Source organism: Propithecus coquereli, unplaced genomic scaffold (assembly GCF_000956105.1).
Source record: "Propithecus coquereli isolate 6110/MARCELLA unplaced genomic scaffold, Pcoq_1.0 Scaffold310, whole genome shotgun sequence".
Classification (NCBI taxonomy): Eukaryota; Metazoa; Chordata; class Mammalia; order Primates; family Indriidae; genus Propithecus; species Propithecus coquereli.
In genome coordinates this window covers 312,326-322,474 of record NW_012148731.1, presented here as the reverse complement: position 1 = coordinate 322,474, position 10,149 = coordinate 312,326, and the positions used below count along the sequence as shown (strand labels likewise).

The window sequence follows — 10,149 nt, the reverse complement described above, 5'->3', positions numbered from 1 at the left end:
AAATGCTAAAAAACTAATAATTTACACAATCATAAAATCTAAAGTGATGGGAAAACATAAAGTACTTCCATTTGATTTTCTCACCTAACAAAACTATTATAAAAACCAGATAAATAGTAATTACTGAAACTGGGTTAAAGGCACATGACAACATCATTCCTTTATACACAGCTAGTCTTTTTATACGACAAACTGCTGTCCTGTAAATGGAAAAGTGAACAATTTATTTAAAATATCAGGAGTTCATTATGCACTTATAATGACACCACTACCTTCTCCAAAATTCAAACAGATTAACACTGCAAAATAGTTATTTCTATACAACACAGACTTCTGATAAATTCAATAATCATTTGAGTTTAATAATATGCAAATAAATATAATTTATTCTGAGTTCAACAACAGGTCTACAAAGTCACAATTTTTCCCAGGGAACTACTCACCTCCTAGATGCAAAAACACACAGTAGCTTTTCTGTTATCTGTCTGCAATGCTTTCAGATAACTGGATGTTTAATTATTCACTTTAAATTTACATGTCCAGCCGCTTGTGTTGGTACATACATACAGTCCCAGCCACTTGGGAGGCTGAGGTGGGAGAATTGCTTGAGCCCAAGAGTTTGAAGCAGCCTGGGCAACATAGCAAGACCCCAACTCTTCAGAAATCACCCAAGGAGTGAGATGAACATTACAGCCCCCATAAATTGAGTAAACAACAGCAATGGAGTGAAAAATGACCACACACACCATGAAGCAATGTCGAAGCAAATTCCTGCTGCGATAAACTTGGCAATTGTAATGGGTACCAGTGTCAGATACGTGACATCATATTCTCCAATCCCAGGACACCATTCCAGATAGACTATGTTATAAAACACAGTCAATAAACTGACAAGCAACAAGGCACCACGAAAGAGAAACCCAACACTAGCATGAAAGTTTTCTTTAAAGGTTTTTAGGAAAACATATTAGGTCATGACGATGGATGCCAAAACCCAGAGTCCAGAGTGGATATTAAGTCTTGGAAGAAGTTCTTCCCTTTTCTCAGCAGCTGCAGAGGTCTCCAGCCCCGTGTCACCCTCGGCGTCCAGCAGGGCCTCGGCGACTGTGGGAGCTGGAATCGCTGGGCCTGGGCCCTCGTAGCATCTTGGCACCACCCTGAAACCTTGTGCCTTGTTTTGAAAGATGACAAAGAGACAGTGATGTGAAGTCCAAAGGGCCCTGAACCAGAGGGGCAGAGATCTGGGCTTTACTGGTGCTTCTGTGGCAAATGCCCTGGGTAACTGCGGACAGGCCTCTTATTCCCCAAGTCTGGGGGAAGATCAGAAATCAGCAATTCATCAGTCGCTCAACAAACATTTACGGAGCCTCTGCGAGTGCCAGGCCTGGAGGTATAACTGGTGAAGTGCGTGGCCTCCGAACCGGAGCCAGGCCACGCCATGGGAGCCAGGGTTGGCTCTGCAGCCACGTGTCTGTGAGGGTTTGGTCACATTTTCTCACTGGCAGAGGCTTGGTCACACGTGCGTAAAGGAGGGATGGAGAAGGCCTGTCTTGGGGGCTGCTGTGAGGATCGAGTAGTAACGCACGAAGGTGCACAGAGCAATCCCGGCCTGCAGCAGGCTCTCCAGCTGTAGGCAGTGTGGGCCAATGGCTGCTTTGAGGGGACAGCATTGGGCAGGAAAGTCGGCAGTCCAGGGTCCCCTCTGGAAATGCCCCATCCAAGCCATCCACCTCTGGACACTTAGCAGGAGGGCTGAGTTCGAAGCATTCGCGGTCAGGACATCATTGGTGATTCCTGTGGTCTGCAAAAAAGGTGGACTTTCTCACTCCTGCATTTAATAGCTTGAGTCTAATCAGAGCTATAGGGAAAAATCATGAGTTTGATGTTCTAGTACTTTTCCTGAAGTACACACAGAAAAATACATATCAATTATGATAAGTATCTACCTTTGTAGCAGTTATAGCCTATCAGGGAAAATTACAACTCATGGAAAAGCATTATGGATAGGATAGAATCATTAACAGGAGGCAGACTGTGAAACCTTCCACGGGAATGGGCTGAGTAGTGGGGGTGACCTGGTCTCCCAGTGGGGTCTCTGGCTATAGAATGAGGCAAGAGGTTCCAGGCGAGCCCAGAGAGGAGGGAGGAGGGGCTGGGCTTGGGTCTGGGAAGGGCCTCCACTGGCCCCGTGGAGGGTGTGTCGCGATGCCCGTCAGGGTCCTCTCTGAGGAGAGATGTGGGCCCTGACCCCTACTGAGCTCAGAGCTCCCGGGACAGAAGACAGGTGTGGTACGTGCAGAGCAGCCTTCAGCAGAGCGCCCAGCAGGGCCTCTTTGTGTTCCTGGTGCAGGTGACCTCTCTCCCCTCCCTGCCCTCCAATCCCACCCCTGGTCCCCAGGGAGAGGAACCAGGGAGAGCCACACCAAGACCGGATCCCCAGGGCAGCAAGAAGGCAGGCTCACTGCTCATCTGCCCACAGGTTGGAACCTGTGGCTCACAGTGCAGTGGTGGGACTCTGGGTCTGGAATCAGGCAGACGCCAGTTCAAATTCCGGTTCTGCCACTTACTAGCTGGCTGACCTGGGGCCCCCTCCTTCCTTTCCTGAGCCTCTATCTCCTTCTCTGTACAACTGAGAAGGAAATCTTGTGTTGTTCAACATTGCATTCACCCGATGCTTGCTGAGCACCAGCTATGAGTCAGGCAAGGTGCCCATGAGATGCTGGGTGTGACTGCTAATCACACTCAAAGGAACTTTCATTTATCAAGTGTTTCTTATGTGCCGGGCCCTGAACTGAATGTTTCACATCTATTGTCTCATTTAACCATCATCAAAACACAAGGGGAGGTAGAATTGTCCCATTTAACAGTTGAGGAAAAGAAGGTTCAGGAGGTAAAACGAGCTGCCCGAGGAGATGTAGCTCAGCACAGCTCAGCTGGGACGGAGCAGCCCCCAGCCTGGCTCCCAGCCCCTCCTGGGCTTCTGTACTCCGGACGTTCTGGGCAAATGCCTGGGACTGGCCGTGGTCCTTGCTGCCCTTCCCGACTGCCTGGCACACCGGGCCGGGCACACTGTGAGAGTCCACGCCGGCCAGGGCAGCGGTGGATGAGTGGGGGACAGCATGGCAGAGCCTCCCACCCCACGGCAGGGGCCTCCCCTGAGTCTCAGTAGGACCTCCACCCCAAGTCACTCCCCATCTGGGCCTGGGCACCAAAGAGATGGCAGATAATAAAAATCTTTGAAGAATTCTCAGAGTACTGATCAAATATGAGTGGTCATTTAGATAGATGGAGTGAGTGTTTGACCTAACAAAAGGCAGCATGGGGCTCGGACCCTGGCCTGTCACATTCTAGCTTTGTGACCTTGGGTGAGTCACTTACCCTCTCTGAGCCTCAGTCCAACTGGGTTTCTGTGGATGGGGGATAGTAGTAATGCCTGCCTAGCAGAGTTGCTCTGAGGTTAAAAGAGCTACTGTAAGCAAAGTGCCATAGCACAGAGCCAGCCCCACGACAGGCGCGCAGTCAGCTGTGCTGTGACAAGAAGAGGAGTGGTGTGGTGGCAGCCCTGGTTCCCTGCCTCCTGCTGCCTGAGCGTAGAGGCAACACCCAGGAAACCTGTGGAATTGAGTCGAATCCACCAACCCCAGATAAGAACCCACGTACAACAGTGGCATCAACCCATTTGCAGTTAGGATTAAAAATCTGAAGGGAAAACGTGTTTTGCCAGCAGCACAAGACAGGCGGCCCAGTGGGGCTTCCCTGAGCAGGGCATGGAAGGAAAAATATACAGTACAGAAGCCAGCTCAGTGCTCTGACCCGACGAACCAGTGCTGGAGGCTTCTGTTCAGGGATAAAAATAAGCCCTTCTTATTTCGGACACACGGCCAGGTTTCTGTTACCTGCGCTGAGAGCCGTCTATCTGGTGCACAGCAGACGCTTGGCCCCTGGAACGCCCTGATTTCCGCAAGAGCCGGCCGGACACCGAGAGGCCCCCACTCCGTTTCCCCTGCCAGAGGCCTGTGACCAGGTGGCACGCTTCTGAATCTGGTAAAAAGCTTGTTTGGTGCTCAGCCCAAACGTAAGATAAACGTTCTAATTCAACTTCATTTTTTCTCTGATTCTTTATGAAAAGTTCTTAATGTGTTGTATTTTTTAAAACACCCCTTGTCACCCCCACGCCTGCAACAGCACAGCCTAACAAGGCGCTGGGACAGCTCCAAACTGCCGTCCACTTGAGAATCACGCAGAGTACAAAAAGAAAGTGGGAGAGAACCAACCACACGACACCAAACCTGCCGCCACCACCTCTCTCCCGTGCTCAGCGCCACACGCACTCTCAGGACTCCCTTTGTGATTTCAGATGTGCAGCTGGAGAGCTAGTCGTCGGAGTATGGAAACAGGCGGCAGGGCATGCAGAGAGAGCACTGGGGCAGGAAACCGAGTCACGTGCTGCTCGGTGCAGCCTGGCGGTGTGATCTTGGGCTTGGCACTCCCCTCTCTGGGCTTCTGTTTTCGGTTTTTTGGAGGGATTTTTCCTTAGGCCTTTTTCCCCTTGGTTCTTTTTTGGTTCCGTTGGGGTTTTTTTTTTTTCTTTTCGGCTTCCTTTTGCGGTTCCGCTTTTTTTTGGGGGTTGGGTTGGGGTTGGGGGGGTTTTTGAGGGCGGAAGGCCTTGGTTTTTATTTCCATTTCCGTTGCTTGGTTTTTGGTTTATTTTCGGCCAATTTTTTCCCCATTTTGTTTTTCGTTTTTTCTTTTTTCCACGGGGATTATTATTACCCTTTTTTTTTTTTTAGTTGGGGTTAGGGCTTTTGTTTTTTAGGCCCCGGGCGGGACTTCTTTGCTTGTTAATTCTCTTCTTCTTATTTTTATTGTTGTTGTCTTTTTTTGTTATGTGACTATAACAGAAGCCAGAAGGGCATTTTCCCAGAGGCTGGGTGGATGGAGCCCACAAGCACGTGAGAATAAAGTAACTAGAATGGAAACAGAAAATTAGATGTTCCATATGCTGTAACTCCGTTTTGGCTGGAAATTATACAGACCTTGGTCGGGAGTGTCATTAGAGACCTGGGAAGGATGGGAGATGATCAGCACAGGTGGCTGGAGATGAACCCCCCGAACTGGCCGCGACATCTCGTTAGATAGAAAGAGGAAAGCTAGCACAGCTGTGAGCCTCGAATTCCAGTTAACGTGCACTTGCTCTGTATCTTGTCGCCATAGAGTTGAGTTTCGCAGTCTAGTTGCAAAGAAGAGCAAGGAACGTTCCAGTAATATTGAAGGGCTTGTTGTAACAGTCCTAAGGAACTTGAGAAATCACATTAGTTAGCAAGCTTGTCGTAGAAAAGCGTGTTTGTTCGGTGTAAGTGGGAAACCATATTTTTCACAGGTGGTTGAGTCCACTGTATATTCCTGGTGACAATTAACCCACCATGAGCTCCCACACTCAATCCTAATCCATTCCACCTGTAAAAAGAGCTTATGGATACCGGCAAAATTAGGAACGTGGCTAAAGATATTTTTCTCCAGGTAAGTATTTGTTTTGCAAATAAGAATAAAGTGACTTTAAATAAGTGTAGAATAATAATTCGTTTCAAGCACAGTAAAGCCCCCGAGAAGCAGCAAGCTGGCAGCTCTCTGGTCCAGCTGCCAAGGCTGCGGGGCCTTTTCGTGGGAGGACTCGGGGACCATGTGAGAGGAGGGATTTCTGAATGAAGAATGCGAGAACATCTCAGCCCAGAAGAGACTCCATTCCCCAACCTGAAACCACAGGGGACCGTGCCCTGTGCCCTGCGGTGGATTGGTGCTGTGTCAATTTAGCTAAGCTACAAATACATTTTCCAGAAATTCCTTTCCGGCAGAGCTCCAGGTTAACACGGGCCCAAGAGACATTCAGCGTGGGCCCGGAGGAGGGGACAGGAGAGTGCTGGGAGAACTAAGGAGGCGAGTTACCGGTGATCTGCCGACCAGTTTTCTAACCCACCTCGCCTGCGTCTGCAGCAGTGCTCTCCTTTCGCAGAGGGAAGTGGGGAACACGCTGCTCCCCTTTCCCCCTCTCTGAGATCTCTGAGTTATTTGGAGACACGCAGGCAAGCAGCAGGCTCGTTAAAGTGAGTGATATTTCACCGCTGCACTGCCAGCGGGGCCTGGGTGAGGCTTGCAGGCGTGGCCGACCTCCTCTCTCTGTCTCCAGACCTGGACTCTTCATGCCACCGGCCCCAGGCTGGAAGGTGACCTGTACCTTCGAAAGAGCTGATCTTTGTTCTCCATGTGATTTAGACATGAAGAAGCCCAGGACCAGAGGAAGAGAGGGCAGCACCAGCGGGTCATTGGGTGAAGCTCAGTCCACCTGGTGTCACTGTGTGTCATCAATGGGCAGGTCCCCAGCCAGCCTGCTGGCCGAGACAGCTGTCAGGACACCCCCATCTGAGACGCCCCAGGGGCATGGGCCTTGTCTGCTGGGTGAGGAGCGGGTCTGCCGGCTGGTGCAGCAGGATCAGCGTGAGGTAGGGCCAAGGGGCTGGCGGAGGGGCCTTCTCCAGGCTCTGTGGTGCTGGGAACTAGGCTGAGAAAGGCTTTCCAATCTAGCGGAGGTAGGCTGGAGGCCTGCAGCAGCAGAACTGTCTTATGGCACTAAAAATTAGTAACATGGAAAGCTGAGAAAGAACAAGGCTGTGAGCCTGCCCACCAGGCAGCCTGGGCAGAAGTCAACATGTTCTATTTTTATCAAGAAGTGCCACATTCTATTACACTACTTGGAAAGAGATGCTCATTTCAACATGGCAAGGAGGTCTCGGTCTGGGGTGGCTCGAAAAAGGAAAGTCTGAATTGTAGGATATGTGTGTATACGTGTGTGCATAGGTGCGTATGCATGTGAACAGGTGTGTATATGTGTGTGCATGTGTGTGCATATACATGTGTGCATATGTGCATGTGTGAGCACACAGAGGAGCTGTTCAGAGAAGCCAGAAAATGCAACTGCAGAGATCTCTAACGCCTGCAGCCTGGCTGGATTTGAGGCTGGTGCCTGCTGGTCATTTCCCCCAGGCCAGATAAACAACCCAACTATCATTTCCAGGCCCCTGCATGTTTGCCCCAAACTCCAGAAGACCCCAGGTGAGCTCTCCCCCTTCCCGTCCCAAGCCTGCGCCTCCTGCTCTGGGCCCCGCTCAGCCCTGCGCAGACTGAGGCACATCCACGATGCTGGCATCCTCTTGCCCTGAGTCCGAACTGGGGCCAAATCCCCTCAATCAATCCACACCTCACCTCCCTCTTTTCACCACCATCACAATAAATAGAATCCTCTACTGTCCACCCCCTCCTCATCTGGTCCCTCCCCCAAGTCCTCCTTGTACCCCTCACCGTGCATGGGCCACCTGCCCCCAAACCTGAGCACCCTCCTTCCCTCCTCCTTGTCTGGCACACCCCGGCTTCCCAGCTCCACCCCATGATGTCCCACAAACTGGGAAGACTCTGACACATGTGGTGGGATTGCACCCACATCTATCCCCTCTCTGCCCCTAAATGCCGCAGAAACGACAGTAAGAGGATGAGCTATTAATAGAAGCTGCTGACCTACAGGGACGGAGAGAAGGGGAGCTCAGGCAGTGGCAGCCAGGATCAAAGGACTCAAGCGTTTGGGAGAAGCCTTGGAAGAGTTGGGGAAGGGTGATAAGGGTGGGCTGGGGTGTGGGGAGGTGAGCTGGGTGGGAACCGAGAACAGAGACTCCCCAAGAGATTCTGGGTTGGGAAACATCAGGCACGGAGAAGGCCTGGCACAGAAAGCGTGGGGCTGGTTGAAAGTCCGTATGAAGTTACCAGTTAGAACCCAAGGCCCTTCCCCCACCAGCTCAAGCAGACCACGCCCCTCCTCCCACCTGTCTCAGGAGCCTCTGGGGGCCGTGTGAAGAAACCACGCCTGTCCAACCTTGAGGACACCAATAGCAGGGGAAGGAAGGGTAGGCTCCCGGCTAAAAAATGGATGGGGGTGTGTAAGGGAAACTCTACATCCTGCACTTCGGGAGCCTCAACTCCCTTCCCCCACTGGCAGGTCCACAGGCTGCCCCCACCCATGACAGAAATGAAAAACATTCATTACTGGAGAAACTGAATTTGCCAGAGAGGAAACCGTTGCCCCCCGACACCTGGGAATCTCCGGTGAGAAGCTGGGCTCCCCTTCTGTATTAGTCAGGGTTCTCCAGAGAGACGGAACCAACAGGTGGATAGATGAGGGATGGATGGATGGAGTGACAGACAGACAGAAGACATACACAGGTGGATATAGATTTATTATAAGAGATTGGCTCATGCAACTGTGGAAGCCAAGAGGTCCCACGTCTGCCATCTGCAAGCGGGAGACCCAGGAGAGCCGATGGCGCGAGTCCCAGTGTGAGGACAGGAAAAGACCAAAGTTCCAGCTCAAGTGGTCAGGCAGAGAGAGCAAATTCTCCCTTCCTCCACCTTTTTGTTCTGTTGAAGACTTCAAGGGACTGCGTGATGCCCGCCTGCCCGCATGGGAGAGGGCAGCTTGCTTTGCTCAGCCCACGCATTCCGATGCTAATCTCGTCAGGCAACACCCTGGCAGACACACCTGGGAGTAATGTTTAGCCAAATAAGTGGACATGGTCCTGCCAAGCTGATGCATAAGATTAGCTATCACACTGAGGACTGAACTCTGATCTTTTTCTCTTTGCTCAAAATTCCTTCCCAAGGAGCCTGGAGTCATGTTTGCAGTTCACCAATTTGCTACACAGGTCATTTTGACCTGTGTATTGTGGCTTGCTCTGGTCATCTGACTCTTGGCATCACATTGCCTGAGGATTAGCAGACTTTCTTATCTTAACTTAAACATTCCTTTCTGCTGACCCCAAGTTTTTAGACAAAGCTTTACTCCTTTAAACAATTGCAAATTAAAGAATCTCTGAACCCACCTATGACCTGTAAGGCCCCACTTCAAGATGTCCTGCCTTTTTTGGGCCAAACGATGTATAACCTCTATGTATTGATTTATGACGTTGCCTGTAACTTTTGCTTTCCTGAAATGTATAAAACAAAGTTGCACTTGGACTGTCTCCCGTGCACTTTCTCAGGTTTCTTGAGATTGTGTTTCCCTGGGCCGTGGTGACTCATATTGGCTCAGGATAAACCTCTTTGAAATATTTTACAGAGTTTGGATTTTTCTGCCGACAACACTATCCAATCACCCTCCAAGGAAGCACCGCAGGTGGCAATACCCGTCCACACACACATTCTGCTCCTAAAGCTCTTAGGTGTCTGCTATGGCCTTGAAAAGAAACAGTTGGCTCAGGAAAGATTGAGGAAGAAAGAGAGAAACCACATTAATTCAAGAAAGGAAAAAAAAGGTATCTGTAGAAAACTAAAAGAATGAGGAAAAACAACCTTCAATATTTAGGAAGAATATTCTCAGAAAGAAAACAGGAGAGCCCACACATGAAATAAGAATTGGATGCTATTAAAAAGAGAACAAGAAAATGCTCACAAATTAAAAAAAAAAAAAAAAGCATAGCCAGGATGAAAAATTTTCCACCAAGAGTTGAGGAAAGTAGAATGACAAGACAAAAAGATGGAAAATAAGAGGTAAGATAATTAAAGGATCAAGCCAGTCTGGCATCTGATTCAAATGTGTTCAGAGAAAACAGAGGCACAGGTGAGACATGGCTCAACTCTAGAGGGCGCCCTTCCCAGAGAATGTGGCGTGAACAGTGCCTGGGGTCGGATGCTGCAGAGGGAGGGAAATCCACAAATCAAAGCTAAAGACATTTCCCAGAGCCAAAGGACGTGTTTCCAAGTTGAAAGGGCCAGTGAATACCAGCACAGTGTATAAAAGAGACCCCCATCAGAGCACATCAGAATTTAATAATAATGTCAACACTGTGTGAACTAAAACGAAATCTTATGGTTCCCCCGTACCGGCTAACTGAATGGACCCCTCCCAGCCTAGAGGATACCCAAAAGCTGAGTTGCTGATCAAGACAGGGAGGTCAGACACGCCTCATCATGCCCCCCTCCCTTCTTGTAGAAATCCTTTGTGACTCATTGACAGGCCTAAGGCCATGCAAGACAGACCTGCAGGTCCTCAATTTACACAACAAATGTATGGTCCTTAGCTGGTCTCTGATTAACAGACTTCCTTATCTT

At 49.9% G+C, this 10,149-nt stretch overlaps 1 pseudogene; it reads right to left on the bottom strand.

Annotated features, from left to right (window-relative positions):
- Nucleotides 1-664: 664 nt before the first annotated feature.
- Nucleotides 665-5,127, bottom strand: LOC105814954 (annotated as a pseudogene).
- Nucleotides 5,128-10,149: the final 5,022 nt, after the last annotated feature.